This window comes from Schistocerca cancellata, chromosome 11, assembly GCF_023864275.1.
Source record: "Schistocerca cancellata isolate TAMUIC-IGC-003103 chromosome 11, iqSchCanc2.1, whole genome shotgun sequence".
NCBI classification, from domain to species: Eukaryota; Metazoa; Arthropoda; class Insecta; order Orthoptera; family Acrididae; genus Schistocerca; species Schistocerca cancellata.
In genome coordinates this window covers 102,175,547-102,192,981 of record NC_064636.1, presented here as the reverse complement: position 1 = coordinate 102,192,981, position 17,435 = coordinate 102,175,547, and the positions used below count along the sequence as shown (strand labels likewise).

At 44.4% G+C, this 17,435-nt stretch overlaps 1 protein-coding gene across 1 annotated transcript in view; it reads left to right on the top strand.

Annotated features, from left to right (window-relative positions):
- LOC126108273 (uncharacterized) overlaps positions 1 to 16,702 on the top strand; it is a 271,988-nt gene extending 255,286 nt beyond the window's left edge. The window contains exon 2 of the mRNA XM_049913499.1: positions 16,526 to 16,702. The gene's annotated coding sequence lies outside the window, so the exon portion shown is untranslated. The remainder of the gene's footprint in view (positions 1 to 16,525) is intronic.
- Positions 16,703 to 17,435: the final 733 nt, after the last annotated feature.

The following is a 17,435-nucleotide window of genomic DNA, read 5'->3' as shown; positions in this document are numbered from 1 at the left end:
AAAATGCCACAACTGATAATGAGTAAAACGAAAGACCTATTGTGAAATAAAAACACATCTTTGGTATTTGCAAAGACGGATTTGAAATAGTTTGTCATTGTATTGCGCTGTCCTTAGCCGTTGGATTAGCTGAAAGGGACTGAATAAGTGGACCTGCTTGACGGTACATTCACATTTGTCCATAGAGCTCTTCTTCCTGTGGGGGTTCTGCTTTCAGCTGTCATACAGTCTCTACGGAAAATTATCGCAGATGTCACATCACCTAAAGCAGATACGAAACTCCCTGGCAGGTCGGATCCCCAACGTTTCAAGTGACTGCACTCTCCACTGCAGAGTGAGGATTCGTCCAGGAAGCAATTACCGAGGCCTCTGGTCACTGCAGTGCCCATCCTTCCGGGAGCGCTGGTCCCGCCAGCCGTGCAGGGGAGCTTCTGTGACGGCCGGAAGGCAGCGGCTGAGCTACTGGCAGAAGTAAGGCTGTGACGCCGGCTCTCGGTTCGTGCCTGGCTAGCTCGATGTCTATCTTTTTAAGGACGTCATATTCGCCATTGACTTTAAAAATTTTGTTTTACTATTGCAGTTTCGGCCTTTTGAGCCATTTTCAAGTGGTAACGTGGAAGATTTTGCTTCAGCTCATAACAGACATGTCTACATGTCAGCGTCTAAAATCATTTATAACAAATTTGAACAAGTCATTCATATCCTTAACATAAATATCACATGTTCACTCTCTTGCAATGAATACGAAATTCTTCTTTAAAGAAAAGAGGTATTCTGCGGCAAGCGCTGCAGTTCTGCTGTTTGATGTCTGAAACCAGTCAAAACGATACAGCAGCACAGAATGGAGTGGATGATCTGCAAGAAATAGTTAAAATCGGTATATCACTCAAGTATTCTGAAATCTAAAGTTGAAATCTCGATGCGCTAAAATGCTAAAAAGACCAATGGATTTGCGATTGTTTGCTGTCTTACAATGCATCCTTTAAAGAATGAAAAAGTTCCAGGTTTGTGTCCCAGTCTGGCACACAGTACTCATCTGCCAGGAAGTTTCTAACCCACTGCTGAGTGGAAATCCATTCTGGATACTTTCAGCCGCGCGGGATCAGCCGAGCGGTCTAGGGCGCTGCAGTCATGGGGTGTGCGGCTGGTCCCGGCGGAGGTTCTAGCCCTCCCTCGGGCGCGCGTGTGTGTGTGTGTGTGTGTGTGTGTGTGTGTGTGTGTGTGTGTGTGTGTGTGTGTGTGTGTGTGTGTGTGTGTGTGTGTGTGTGTGTGTGTGTGTGTGTCCTTAGGATAATGTAGGTTAAGTAATGTGTAAGCTTAGCAGTGTGTAACCTTAGCAGTTAAGTCCCATAAAATTTCACACACATTTTTGGATACTTCTACGTTCTTGCATAAGCTATACATGCTAGGTTTTAAACTTTTAACCTGGCAGCTTGTGTGCTGCAGGCCGGCCGCTGTTGAGTGAACGCCTGCTGCGCTATCAGCCGTGGAGCCTCTCCTCTGATGACAACTTCAGTGCGCTGTGCAAGGAGCGGCAGCCAGAGGCGTCACAAATGTTCAGTCTCGCTGACGATCTGTACGCCTTCTATCGTGTCTACAGGTACGATGCAGCTGACAACATCTATTCATTCTACAAAGACGATTTCAAGATTGTAGGTAAGTTTAATACTGGGACCCAGCCACTTCACAGTTATGCGCTGACAACTGTTCAGTTGTTCGAGGAATGAGATTCAAATATCCTTCTGAACATGTAGTTTTAGCTCTTGCGTGATTTTGCACGCCACGCATGATCTCTGGTGCTCTTTCCAAAGTCAGTTTGTAGATTCCTTGGCAACTCTCCGTCTGGATCTGATAAGCTAACTACTTCATTTCGATGTATTATTGACTTCTTCATTATGCAGGGACTAAAAAAGACTACGTAGACAAAATTTTGGAGTGTTTAGAGAAGATTAAAATGAACAAATGTTATGTGACACAAATGTCACAGGTGTGATGTTTTAGAGACTTTACTCAAGTGCCAGCTGGGTGCTAACGATTGTGTAACACACTCGAAACGAGTGGATGTCTCACAAATAATGTTTGCAGCCTCAGCCTAAGAGGCGACCACCTCACCTGGGGTGTCTGCCAGTGTCTGGTACACTGAACAACTCGTCTCCCTCCCGTAGGAGACCCGCAGCACCTCTAAAACAGGGCCCATCCCACAGCACTTTGAACACCGTCTCTGAACGCCAGTGCAGATAAGACCTTCATACACGTGCGACACGTGCCTCATATAAAAAAGTGTTCCTTTTTATCTTCTATAAACACTCTAAAATTCTGTACATGTAGTTTTTTTCAGACCTAGTCTAAGGCTTGTTTTAAAAATGGCGAATGGTTTCTGCAACTTAACGGCTACAGACAAGCTAATGTTTTGTCAATACTGTAACTGGTATAGTGTTCTACATTTCTCATCTATGATCCTGGCATGATACTGATCGTATTTACTAATTTTCTTTGTCGAACAATATTTCGATTTGTAACAGAACAGTTAATTGTATGAGATACACTGTTAATATTATCCTTAGAAGTGTTAATACTATGAACTGTAGTAGGACTGAGGAAACACTGTATTTTCAGCTATCGCACCTGTTTGCTAAAGAACTCTATTTGTTCGAATCACTATATTCTTTAAATTTATTATTTTATTCTCGTTGCTGGACTTTATCTCTTACTCGATCATCTATCTATCGTACACCAGACATGAAACGAGTTGTAATCATTTAATTCTCTCTTTGTACCTCCCTGATAGCTACTTGTTAGGTAGGGAGTAACTCCATTTAAATGAGAGGAAGGGAGGACAGTGGGCTTGTGCTCTCTCAGCGGAAAAATTATTTATGCCTGCCGTTATCAATCTTGACCGCTTCAGGCAATCGAACTAGCAGGGTTTTCATTGGTAGTAAGCCGACTAATTAAGAAACTACGGTGGTCGAAAAGGGTTACAACAGATAAGGAAGTAAGTTATCATACGAATATCCGTATAGTAGAACCAGGAACTGTAATACTGAGAAGAAAGGCCTTTCCAAAATTTCGGCTGTCGCCGATAATTTACTGCAGACACTCATACGAATAATACTGGCACATAAAAGGAAATACGCATTGTTAGCAAGTTACTAAACAAGCAGACTCGTACCCCATCTGTTGCCAGACTGAGCTGCACTCTGCAGCATGTCTATAATCATGACTGAAACTGTTATGGACACCGAGAACAAACGTGTGAGCTGAAGTTGATGTTTCAATTCCTCACGAGTGGCGACAAGATATTAAAGAATGAGCAGCGACAAGACCTTACAGAGTTGTGGACCACTAGCCGTTTGTCTGGAAGCTAACTTTAAGCCCGACATTGAAGATATCTTCAGGGGCCAGGCGGTGTGGCCGTACGGTTCTAGACGCTTCAGTCTGGAACCGTGTGACCGCTACGGTCGCAGGTTCGAATCCTGCCTGGGGCATGGATGTGTGTGATGTCCTTAGGTTAGTTAGGTTAAAGTAGTTCTAACTTCTAGGGGACTGATGACCTCAGATGTAAAGCCCCATCGTGCTCAGAGCCATTTTATCTTCAGGGGAAAGTGGTCGTGATAATCCAGAGAGATCGGAGAGGTCGTGGCAGTTTGGTCGAGATGGGGGGGGGGGGGGGTAGGGGGAGGGAAAGAAGAAACTGGTGTGAATCTTTTCTCAGCACGTGGCGATGTTCGAAATGGTTTGCACCATCCAGCAGGCTGCTACAACGGCCCTGTCTGAAAGAGTTGCCATCGCCACTATTAAAACCGTGGCGCTTCTCTGCCGGCTTCTTTACGCATCACTGTCCAGCAGAACTAGATGCTTGCCCACAACAGACCAACGTATCAAGAACTGAGCCCTGATCTGTTGTCGCTGCCATTGTGTAAAATCACCTAAATCGCAAATCCAAGCCTACAGGTGTCAAAAATACTTCCTGTGTGACGACTATCTGACCCAGTATCGCAGAACCACCTGACCTATCCCAGTTACAAACAAGACCACCCATCAGTAGGACAGAAAACCCGTCCAAGTTGCAAATTTTTATTTTTTATTCATTCGATGATTTGTTTTGGACCGAGACCCATTTTCAAATCACCAGAACATAGTCGAAAATGGCATTTCCGAATATGTCAAAAACGTGCAATGAACATTTACAGTGCATACAGGTAACTCATCGAATGAACAAAACCTTGGAATGGTTTTTCGTTCACAGATTACCAGAAGTTGCTGACCCAAACTACGGCAGCATACTGGAAGTTCGTAAAACCACCCATGTTAACTGTGCCAAATGTACAATCCTTGCACAACAGCATCATCTACACAGCCTCAACTTGAATCAAGATATTGAGTTCAGATCCACAGTTTTCTACACCATCAGTCGAGCTCACCGTCATCTCAACAGTTTCTTGTGTCGCATCCCTAACATGAAAGACATCCAGTTTAGAACCACTGTTATCCACAACATTCACTCTCTTTCAACGTCCACATATCGTCCATCAGATGACGATAACAGCCACAGCCACTTTCCATTTTAACATCCAAGTCACCTATTCCAAAAAGCAATCCAACTTTATCTTCAGCCACACCAAAACATCAGCTTAAAACCTACACCTAACCTTGTTTCGCCACATAAAACATCAAGACAAAGCAGCAGCATAGCATTCCATCCATATGTCTGTTCCATCAAATCCAACGAGATCATCATCATTCACATGTTATCTCAATGCTACAACTATACTTTAATGAAAATTGTTACAGTCACGTAGCACAGTCCGTCATTCTACACTCTACAAGGCACAGATAATTGCTACAACATACAATCAGATGGTACTGCCAATGGGTGCTTGTGAGATATCCTGATACCAGCACCTACTTCTGCAGATCAGAAACCCTGGGATTGGTGACACACATGAACAAAAACACTGCCACATTTTCCATAAACTGAACAATCTATTGAAAAAGGATTCATTCTCCTCTCATCCATAACAACCACACGTTACCAAACAACCTCAACAAGCCAGGCTCAGTGCTTCATATCTTAAAGATATACTCACTGTATCTAATGACTGCTCGACAATTCGGTACATACAATGTCACACAAATACGACCACCATATCTCTTGGTCCCAGTATAAAATACCTGTTTATAACGCCACAAAACGAATTAAATATAGCATTTACAACACAATATAAAGCAACACATTTTGTGAGCGTGTGGGTTGGTGTTATTCTGTCATTCTGCGCAACAGATTAATCTGAGATGTACCCTTTACCCTTTGGCCCCTGCAAGATGCAATTTCCACCCCCACACTACTACAGAAGTCAGACGCTCCTAACGTTCTAAAGAGAAATGCCTGAAAAACATTCAGCAATAAATACCTTCTGGAGTCGTCCACTGTAAGGAAATGACACAAAAATTCACAAAATGTGTTACGTAACTAGTGGGATACTTGGGTACTGGAGTAGTACTAGTTAGTGCAAGAAAAACATGAAAGTAACGAAAATTATTATTTATTTTGCAAAAATTCTGAGAAATCACAATAGCACTTTTAGTTATGAATTGAACACGTTATTTGTGGGTTCTTTTCAGAATGTGAAGTTACCTCTTAAGGATAGGATTCGCTAATGAAATTTCTATACAAAGTTTCAGATTGTTATTGACTTGGCAGAATGGCTGAGAGCTGCACCTACTCAACTTGAATAATTATCGGTTAGGATGTTGCTAGGTACAGTCGAGGCTGTCACGTGTGATATGCAGTGAAGGGTACTGTTGTGGAGGAAATGTGGGGGTCGCAAGAGCTGTAGCTGTGATGACTGCTGTCTGCGCCGCTCGCTGCAGACAAATAAGATAACTCTCATTCTATCTGGATTGACCTTCGCCAATCAAACACTCTCTACGCCTTGATGAAGTCAAGGACTCCTATTCACCCCTAGCCTAACTATTGGCGTGGTACACCGGTCAGATAATCAGTCCACCGCGATGCCACTCAAAAATTCGCTCGCAGGCATTTAACTATTACTCAGTCCATTCACACCACACAATAAGTGTGGCGGCCAACACAGTGAAGAACGCTTAATCGCAAGGACTCAATATACAGTTGCACTTCGATTTGCTCTCGACAGAGGTGCTCTCCCAATGAAGTACTGTGGAGAGACTTGTTCCTCGCTCTTTGAGTACATGTACGAGCGCGCACGCTCTCGTTACGTGTTCTCGCTCCAAGAGCGACAACGGAACGGCTCTTCTGCACGCCAGACTTGAAGTGGTATATCTTTCGATCTCTTCCATTACTCCTTCAGCTCAAGGTGTCAGAAATATCGTCTGCCAATCAGCATTGCTCTTCCTAAACGGGAGAATGACGTTTTGTTTAAGGCGACCAATCCGGAAATCTGTAGTATCGGTGTTTGGCGTTTGCTGTCTCCCTGTGAAAATATCTGAAACTGCGTGCTATGTGTAAAGAATGCGTAGGCTGGCCGCTCCCACACAATGTAGCGGAATTTGCTTTTAAGCAGAACACGGTGTCGTCCTTTCAATCGGGCTAACTCTGTCTGCTCTACAGGCGCTCACTGGCCGACGTAGATAGCTTGGGACCGGCCTCCTGGGGTGCAGTTGCCTCTCTCGAGCTAAAAGCTCCTGTGACCGTCGTGTCTGGAATGTATGTGTGTACGCCAGCCTCGAGTATTTCAACCACGGTGCGCACTTGCGATTTATTAGTTATTTGCATATCGTTTACATGAATTCATACAATACTGACTTTATCTTATCGAGTTTGGGCTCGAATGAAGCGCCTTGATGTGCAGAATATGATTGTGAGGGCAGAATATGTAAGCAATGAAGGAGACCACGACGTCTTACAATTTCAGGAAATTCTTATGAGAGGCTGCTCATGACTCCGTTACTTTCGACCTTCTTAAAAAAAAAAGATAAGAAATAAAGCTCTTATTTCCTACTAGCTCTAGTCAATTTGTGTGATATCCGACTGTATGCAAGTTTATATCCCACGGCTCACCTATGATTTAAGGGTAGTGTCTCCGTATACTAATCAAAACGTCATGGAACCCAGGTTCGAACCTCGCTACTGCTTAAATTTAGAATAAAAATCATCAGTAATGATGGATGGGCGGATAGAGCTTCAAGGAACTTTTTTTCCCTCCTCCTAAAACCCTGAAGAGTCAGCAGTGCTCAAAGGCATGACAATGCAGAAGGTAATCGGAACCACTGGTGTCTGTCCACAGGACATGTGGCCTGATATTGAAAAGTGGTACGATGACTCCTCCATTAGCGAAATACTCCACACTAGTCGCACATTCGGATCTCTGGGAGGAAACTGGCAAGTGCCAGGTGTCCCAATGAATTATGTTTACTGTATAGCTCCTTGTCTGGCACACCATGCTTCTTTTGTCACTGTAAATCTTACTCAAGTGCATATCTCCATCTGCCTCGGTAACTTCACCTCTTAATGTAGCCTCTGCTACATCAAAATCACTTATGTTAAAAACCCAAGGAATTATTACAATAAATACCACCAATCATTTCTCTCTCCCTAACTTCCACCATGGCACACATAAACATGACTGTGTGGTGGTACTCTCTTCAAAGGTGAGCTGGTTCGAATCCAGGCGATGGAAGTAATTTGCATTGCTGGTATTTCCCCAGTAATGGGAGGGGGAATTGAAGCATAAAGTTTCTCATCACCAGACCTCGTGTCTGTGTTCTACATTACATTACCTCTCCTCAGTGTATCATGATACACTGATGAGGCCTGTGACACTGTTGAAGGTGAGACACATGGTGTCGACGATAATCGCCTGCAGCAAATCGTCAATCGAACGCAGAGATGCTGTACACCTAAGCAGCATCGCCACCGCCTATGAGAAAGAAGCAGTAAGCCACTCCTCTTGTAGCTTCGAGGCGCCACACACAAGTATTTCCAGCTCTGCCAGTGCCTGGTACGAGTTCTGCCAGAGTCCAGCCTCAGTTCTGTTCTGTCTACGAGGGTATCAACAGTTCCATGACCACTGCAGAGAAGCGATGAATTTCTGCCTTCAGAGTGCAGTGTCAGCGTAACGTCACTCAGTCAAGCCTAGGCCAAGCATGCACGTACAGAGAGTCGAGGGCCAACAGACACATATCTGGCACAGTTGTAGTAAATGTTCAGTGCTCATCATCTGCAGACTGGCACTGTAATGCCGCTCAGTGTTTTCAGCAGCTCCTGTGTATTTGGACCCCAATTAATACCACACGTGCTCACGCAGCCACAGCCACGAGGAGCTAAAGATAAGTGTATTGCTTTCCAAACAATAAGGCGTTCTGATCATTGATTGTTTCATTTATCTACTTGTAAATTTATTAAAAGTATGAGACAACAACATGTGTGTCAGATGTGGATGTTAAGCTCTTAACGCATCCATTAGTCACGTACACTCAACAGATAACTCCGAGTCACAGTTCTCTCACAGTGCAAGGACAGTGCCCAATTACGTAGAGGAAGATAAGCGCTTGCAGTAAGGCGGTGGACCTTCTGCTCCATTCCTCTTTGCTGACATGGGCAGAGGACTCTCACTTTCTCATATCTTGGAATAATGACGCATCCCCAGCTTACAAAAAACTCAAATTAAGAAAACAGCAAACTCGACAATGTGGGGATTTCATCATCCAGCCATCCTCTGTACTTGGGTAAAACCCACTGAACAAGGCGATGCTGTGGTAAGCTGGTGGCTACAAACTTGATTTTCGACCAAATTTAGTTTCTCTGTGATGTCCCTACACAGCTTAAGGTGAATGACACGACGGTTCCTATGGATGGACGCAGCTGTCCTGCTTCCCCGTTCTTCCCAATTCTGGGTTATGCTCTAATAGCTGTTTCACCAACAGGACGTTAACCCCTGATCTTGTTTCTTCCTCCGTCTTTCCAAAAACCTTAATTTCCCCAGTGTTACTTCCGCCAATATAGCTTGGATCTCAGCTCTCTCAAAAATTTACCATTCCTTACAGTCTTACAACACCTTGCACTCTGTATCATATTTGCCGTCTCGGGCGCAACCTCTACCAGCTGATTAGATTGCCCTCTCTTCTGAGGTTCCTCAAACTTTGTCACAAATTGCAAACGTTCCATAAATGTGGGAAATAAAAGCAATTTTTCTCGCCTATCCTCTGGATACCTAGGCTTCTGGTGCGCCTATACCAACATGTCATACCCACCCTCCACTTGCCACCCATCTGTATCCTATTCGAGCGGAACTTCAGCTGGCTGGTTCTTCCTGTTCCAGAATAGTATGTAGACACTTACTCCTCCAACCAGCTATAATCCTAGCGTATATGCCTCTTCAATATGTAGATGATCCCGCTTCCAGCCTCCTCACCACTGTAATCCCTCCCTCACACCTCCCTCTACCCACATCAACTTGTCAATCACACTTCCCAGCCCACTCCAACACCTTGAATACATACACCCTTTCTGGCCGGCACCTGCATCGTACTGTATTACCCTCGTAGTAGTTATTGGGAACTAACTACCAGTGAGTTTCCAGAAGCTCGAGCCTTACCTTCACCATAGCACCATCATCAACTTCAATGTACATGTGTTTATGTAGAGACGCTATGGCTTTTACTTTTTTGAAACCTGTCATTTTATTCTTTCTCCCATAAAAGCTATACTGGCCTAACTTTGATAGGCTGAAGAGCAGCAAAGTGTCCGAAGCTTGCGCACCACACGATAATGTGGTGGGAGTGGAATGAATAACAAAGAAAATGGAGTGTCTACGACAATGTCGTGCATTCGGCCTTTCACAGAATGTGCCTGTGTATAAGAATCTTTCACAACTTATTCGTCTTACTCGGTATACATTTGCGCTCAACACGCCAATGAACCTTACAGGGTGAGTCACCTAACATTACCGCTGGATATATTTCGTAAACCACATCAAATACTGACGAATCGATTCCACAGACCGAACGTGAGGAGAGGGGCTAGTGTAATTGGTTAATACAAACCATTAAAAAATGCACGGAAGTATGTTTTTTAACACAAACCTACGTTTTTTAAAATGGAACCCCGTTAGTGTTGTTAGCACATCTGAACATATAAACAAATACGTAATCAGTGCCGTTTGTTGCATTGTAAAATGTTAATTACATCCGGAGATATTGTAACCTAAAGTTGACGCTTGAGTACCACTCCTCCGCTGTTTGATCGTGTGTATCGGAGAGCACCGAATTACGTAGGGATCCAAAGGGAACGGTGATGGACCTTACGTACAGAAGAGACTGGAACAGCACATTACGTCCACATGCTAACACGTTTTTATTAGTCTTTTTCACTGACGAACATGTACATTCCAATGAGGGGTGAGGTACACGTACACACGTGGTTTCCGTTTTCAATTACGGAGTGGAATAGAGTGTGTCTCGACATGTCAGGCCAATAGATGTTCAATGTGGTGGCCATCATTTGCTGCACACAATTACAATCTCTGGTGTAATGAATGTCGTACACGCCGCAGTACATCTGGTGTAATGTCGCCGCAAGCTGCCATAATATGTTGTTTCATATCCTCTGGGGTTGCAGGCACATCACGGTACACATTCTCCTTTAATGTACCCCACAGAAAGAAGTCCAGAGGTGTAAGATCAGGAGAACGGGCTGGCCAATTTATGCATCCTCCACGTCCTATGAAACGCCCATCGAACATCCTGTCAAGGGTCAGCCTAGTGTTAATTGCGGAATGTGCAGGTGCACCATCATGCTGATACCACATACGTCGACGCGTTTCCAGTGGGATATTTTCGAGCAACGTTGGCAGATCATTCTGTAGAAACGCGATGTATGTTGCAGCTGTTTGGGCCCCTGCAATGAAGTGAGGAGCAATAAGGTGGTCGCCAATGATTCCGCACCATACATTTACAGTCCACGGTCGCTGTCGCTCTACCTGTCTGAGCCAGCGAGGATTGTCCACGGACCAGTAATGCATGTCCCGTAGATTCACTGCCCCGTGGTTTGTGAAACCCGCTTCATCGGTAAACAGGTAGAACTGCAACGCATTCTCTGTTAATGCCCATTGACAGAATTGCACTCGATGATTAAAGTCATCACCATGTAATTGCTGCTGTAGCGACTCATGAAACGGGTGAAAGCGGTGACGATGCAGTATGCTCATGACACTACTTTGACTCAGTCCACCGGCTCTCGCAATGTCCCGTGTACTCATGTGTGGGTTCATGGCAACAGCAGCTAACACACCAACTGCACCCGCTTCTCCTGTGACGGGCCTCTTACGGACCCGTTTGCGTGCTACGACCATACCTGTTGCATACAGTTCGCGGTAGATGTTTTGCAATGTGCGGCACGTTGGATGCTCTCTGTCTGGGTACCGTTCTGCATACACCCTGCAGGCTTCAGCTGCATTTCGTCGACACTCGCCATAGATGAGTATCATCTCCGCCTTTTCAGAGTTCGTATACACCATGGCCACAGTTTCTACAACACTACACTATCACAGACGTCTGGTAACACGGTGTACTACAGTTGGTCTGCGTGCGGAGACGAATGCAGAATAACAATAGCAGCAAGCGCTACATGCGGACACTGCGACAGCTAGACCAAACCACAACAGTGCACTACAGCCACACTCGTAAACACGGTCGTCATCGTAAACATGTCCCTGCAGATGCTGTTCGCCAACCGTGGCCCGTGTTTGTTACAAGACGCAACTGAACGTCGGAGGTTTCAAATATCAACTTTCGGTTACAATATCTCCGGATGTAATCAACATTTTACAATGCAACAAACGGCACTGATTACGTATTTGTTTATATGTTGAGATGTGCTAACAAAACTAACGTAGTCCCATTTAAAAAAAACGTAGGTTTGTGTTAAACATACTTCCGTGCATTTTTGTATGATTTGTATTAAACAATTACACTAGCCCCTCTCCTCACGTTCGGTCTGTGGAATCGGTTCGCCAGTATTTGATGTGGTTTACGAAATATATCCAGCGGTAACGTTAGGTGACTCACTCTGTACACATTGGATGATGTGTAGCATATCAATATCATTCTCCTTTGATTTGTACTCTGAACGGGAATAGTGCTCGAGGAAAACGACCATCAGGACTTCTCAGAATGCAGTAGGTAAAGCCGTCATCAAGCTGAAGCCTGGTTTGGTCACCACAGTGCTGTCCTACTGCAGGTTGTGGTCACTCGCCGTCTTCCTACTTTTGAACTAACTTACCCAGTTAATAATTGTGGGACAAAGTTAATTATTGGGTCTCTGAACAATTCTACAGTTCCAAAATTTTCTATTTCCATAAATCAGAGGTGAAAGAAGAGATAAGTGACAGAAGGAATCTCGGGAGCAATGCCTGAATCCCAAATCTCTGGAGTTGTAATCCCACATTCATCCACTCAGCAGCTGAGGCATATATATCCCAATTGCATTTATTGCTGCATCATTATCATTACACAAGGTACGAATGAGACGAAGTAATTACATTTTTTGCGTGTTTTTGAATGTATGCAAACAGAGTATTAACAGTAAATCGTTCATTGTGGTAAAGGTACTTCCAAAATCGTCAGTTACTGTATTTTGTTGTGCTATTTCTCGACTATCTCGTGCTAACGAAACAAACTGGTGACGAATATGCTTCATCACTTTTTTTACGCTGAGTGATGGGGTCACTAAGTTCACGGAGGAAAGTGAAATATCACACAGACGAGAATTCAGCCTGCGTCCTATTTCTTTGTACAGGACGCCTATGGAGTTATGTCAAAACAGTATATTCTATATGGACGTAGTTAGATATAAAAAAAAATACGTATCCAACGTATCAGTGTATGGACGATCAGACCTTCCTCGCTGTCTCCCTTGCTTTATTGCGGATCGTTCTAGTAAATCTGCTTAGAAAGACTTCAACACTTGTGTCAATTTTCCATTAATCTTTCAACGTTGTGCCACATGAGACTTTATTATTCTTCATATTCAGTTATTTGCATGGTAAGATCAAGTTTGTCATGACGATTTCAAAAGGTTGTTGAGGTGGTAATGTTGGGATTTCGTGGTAACCATTTTAATGTGCAGAACCAAATACAATCCGAGAATAAGTTGTTCATTAAGAAACCCACACATCTGAACAACAAAACGAGACTCAAGCTCCTTCCTTCTACAACCACACAAGATCCGTGATTGCCTTGTCATGGAGGTGAGATACTGAAAACTTCTGTTGTACAAAGAAATGGAAGTTCCCATTCATGTAAGCTTCAAAAGAATGTGGTCGTAACAGGTATTTTGATCACACAATGGCCCACATAAGGTGAGGTAGGTTCCTTTCCAACTCTTGCTGATAATGGGTACTTTCCTTAGACAAGAAAACAATTTTTTCCTGATCAAATAGTGGTATATGGCACATTTATACGTAAACAACACTCATGAGCGAGACATGGCAGAAGTCGCCACAACAAAGTACAGTAGGTTACAAATCGTTGCTCCACACTGTCAGATAATTCAGTAACAAACATGTGCCTAAATCCTTTCGTATTCATATTTTTTTTAATATGGTCGTGCATTGTTGAACAAGATGCTTGAAGTTGAACAGCTCTTTTGCAAGTGGTTTTGATTGGACACTGCTCATCTGATTGAGACTGGGTGACACACGTTACTGTCACTTTTTATTGCTTCCAATATGTGGTCTGAGACAGCCTGAAAATACAGGACATTTATCTCAATCAGGCATGGCTTTTTTACGAGGTGGACTGAGGCAAATGGTCTCATCATGCCTTACATAGTTTTTCCTATCTGCAGGTGTTCATGCACCCACGAATCCTCCAGTAATCTCTCCTTTACAAGATAACTGTTGGTCCATGGATTCGGAACTCAAAGACTGCAGTGGTGAAACAAAAATATAATTCTGATAACATTGTTTTTTTCCATCTCCAATGCAGGAATATCAATAAAACCTATTTACTTCCTCTTTTTTACTATGTCAAGAGCGATGCAGGGACTCCTTGGACACCCTGTAAATGAAATAGACGTGAATTTTAACAATGATATCTGTCTTTGTTAATACCATTACTTTGTGTTGACATGCCGCCTTACATAGTTCTGGGTAACTGAACCTGGGTAATGTGGGTAAACGACGCCAGGCTCGTCATCCAGAGAAGACTTTGGATTCAGCTGCCTGCAGTGTACGGCCACCACCTACTTGCTGTCGTTTTCTTGCAGGCGAGGCGTGGCAGCTGGAGGACAGAAGCCACGCTACGCTCTCCGTGGGCACTGACTGCGTGCAGCTGTTGGTGAACGCCCTGGACGACCCCACGTGTCGCTGGAAGACCTGCCACTGGAAGCCGTCAAGCAGCGCTTACAGTGCCGCGAGCAGCTGTGGGATGACGTGGTGCAGAGGTCGCCCCACATACCCGTCACCAGCTACCTGGCCTACACGCAGAGGATAAACGTCAACCTCTGTCTGCTGGCCTGGATAGCGGTTAACTCGTACGGCATTTGTCAGGACGTCCCGTTTACTATGATGCAGTCCGTGCACGATGCTCGCTGCTATTTCGATAGTCCTGACGATCAATCATGTCTGCAGTCGAATGCTACAGACACCATCTGCTCTGTTTCCAGAGCTATTCTGTTGCTAAAGTGTCGCGACTTTTCCTCCATTAGGACAGCCCATAATTGTACGTTCACTAATTCCGTATCTGGATTATACCATAGTAGTCGCAGTGTACTGTATCGAAAGGTAACAGAACAGACACTGAACTACAAAAACAGTTTAAACAACGCCACCTTGAAATACAAGGATTTCAAAATAGACAGCTTGAAGCCTTTAGAAATCTCATTTATACTGATAAATATCTTTTTCCGTTTTTCAACTGCCGGAGTATACATGTACCTTCCCCAGTTACGTAACTTGCCTGGAAAGATATTCTTGTCCTTTCAGATCACGTGCGTAATTCAGATCCTGTGTTCTGAGGTCGTGTATCGTATGGCAGGCGTCCCTGACTTACCTACAGCAGTGCTGATAGACAGCGCCCTCACACTTCTCAGCTGTATCTGGCTGAACTCATTCTGCTACCAGATGTATTCTTGTGTTCGCCATCTCAGGCTTCCTGACCAGCTACTACCTGCTGAAGTAAGCCAGTTATTCCGTCGTGAGGTGCTGTGTGTGTTTATACCGTGGAGTATAGTATGTGTGGCAGCTGTTGCTTTGGAAAAGACGAGTAAATATTACCTGATCCACAGTCGCATAGTAGTCCTTGCAGGGATTTCAGTGTCTGTGGCATTCAACTTGGTTTGTCTCGGACTGCTTGCATACATGTACCTATGTACTCGGTGCTCCATGCGGCAACTCGAAATTGTTGATAACAAGAAATTTGCCTCAAAGAAGGAATGTCTTTTTATGTCAGTTAAGGCCATTATAATAAGTGGAACAGGAATTATTATTAGAATTGAGTTCCACCAGGCTCAGGGAATAGCGCAGTTTGTGTATTATATGCATCTAGTTACGATGGTGCAAGGACCAGTGCTCTTCGTCTGTTTCGTTTGCAATGGAACGACGCTCCCCATGCTGAAGAACAGGATACTTCTTTGGTGGAACCCAACCGACATCCCTGCAGGTCTAGAGCTGTGTTCGGCAGCCGAGAGGAATCTGGCCAGGAGAAACAATGAACAGTCTCCCTTTTCAGAATCCTCGCTGTAGCCTCCTTCAGTATTTTTCGCAAATAACTGTCTCCACACTACACTGCATTAAACCCAGCAATAAATATGGACTCTACCTGGTATGACAATATTAAATGTCATTAAATCTGATATCGTACAGCCAGTACTTCTCTTTCCTAACGTCTCCTTCATTTATAACTGTGTGCTTCTTTGTGAGTGGTAGCCTCTGTCTACCTATTCTAATGCACTGAGACTACTTACTAAAATTGTTGGGAAACGCTTTGTGTATTCAATAGGCTGCGTCAATCACACGGCCTGTTATATACAAGGAAAACGCAGCACTTTGTCGGAGGAATTCCCGTTCGTCAGTGTCATCTACCGTGGCGATGGTGCATTTCTGGACACATGTTCGTAGGACGTTTTTTCTCCGTTTTCCTTCAAGGATCTGTCTTTGCAGTTTGTCGGTTTTATTAATGTATAATGTATGATATTAGTATATAACATTATGTCTGAAACAAGGAAATTTTCCATATGTGTGTGAAAGATGTACTTTCACATGATTTGTAATTCAAGTACCATGACAAGAGACATTCAGATACTTATAAAATCAAAAGAGAGGGGCCAATGAGTGAAGTGGTGTGTGCATGAAAGTGTAAATGGGTTTGTTCAGCTTATTAGTGGTTTGATTACATAGAGTGGCTCAAAAAGGTATAGTAATAAAGTAACACATTACTTGTTGGGTGAAATGTGGCTCGAAGTGAACGCAAAGTGTCGAATGGCAGAGTTATATGAGATTAGCATTATTGGGTTTGTGAGACAAGACGGTGATTTGTTAAGCTAGAGGTTTGTAAGGGTACTATGGCAGATGTTAAAAGTTAATGTTCCATGTGCCACTCTTGAGCAAGGAAGAACATTACTTAAAGGCGTATTTACAGAGACAGTACTGTGGAAGGATAAACTTGTGCCAGTACTGTGAGTCCTGGAAAACATGTGCCATAGTAGCTTCACTAGAAGCACACAGTACGCTGAAATTGTTGTGATTCGTAATCAATAGGCGATCTTCCATTTGTTCAAATAAAACCTGAGTGAGCAAAGTAAAGGAGTGTCCGTGTGAATTTAGTATCCAGCCCAACTGAAAATCCTGTGATAAATAGTACTAAGTGGAGTGATTTTCGTGAATTGTGAAAGTACAGCAATCATCGCGCACTTAGCAGGCACCCGCAGTGTTAACCGCGATTTTCGTACTAGACGCAGTGGAACCAGAGGCCGCCGCGCCACAAGGGAGGCAGGTGCCGGGTGCAGCCCGCCTGGCCGCAGGGGGGCGCCGGCAGCTCAACACATTCTGTAAAACCGTTTGACGAAGATTTGCAGGCCGTGCGCCTCGATTCTGTCAGCGCAGCGCCGAGCCAACCCTGGCCCGCTTTGCGTGACGCCACAAGAGCGGCCTTCTCTTCAGGTGGTGGCGGCCAGACCCGACACGGGGCGCACTGGGGGCGCTCAGCGGCCCAGCCACACAAGCGTCCTGCACCACCGGTACACGCGTAAAGTCAGCCCGACACAGTGGTCGCCAGCCGAGCCTCGACCCGCTGGAAAGTATCGAACCTCATCCCTCGAAAGCCAGTAGTTAACGGCCCTCGTGCTACCTACTTACCCCCAGGCAGGATCCCGCCGACCGCAGTACTGGGAACATTCACAGCCAAGTCCAGGAAATTACTTTCGACTGGCTGTACGAAATACACAGTTCAAACTCAAC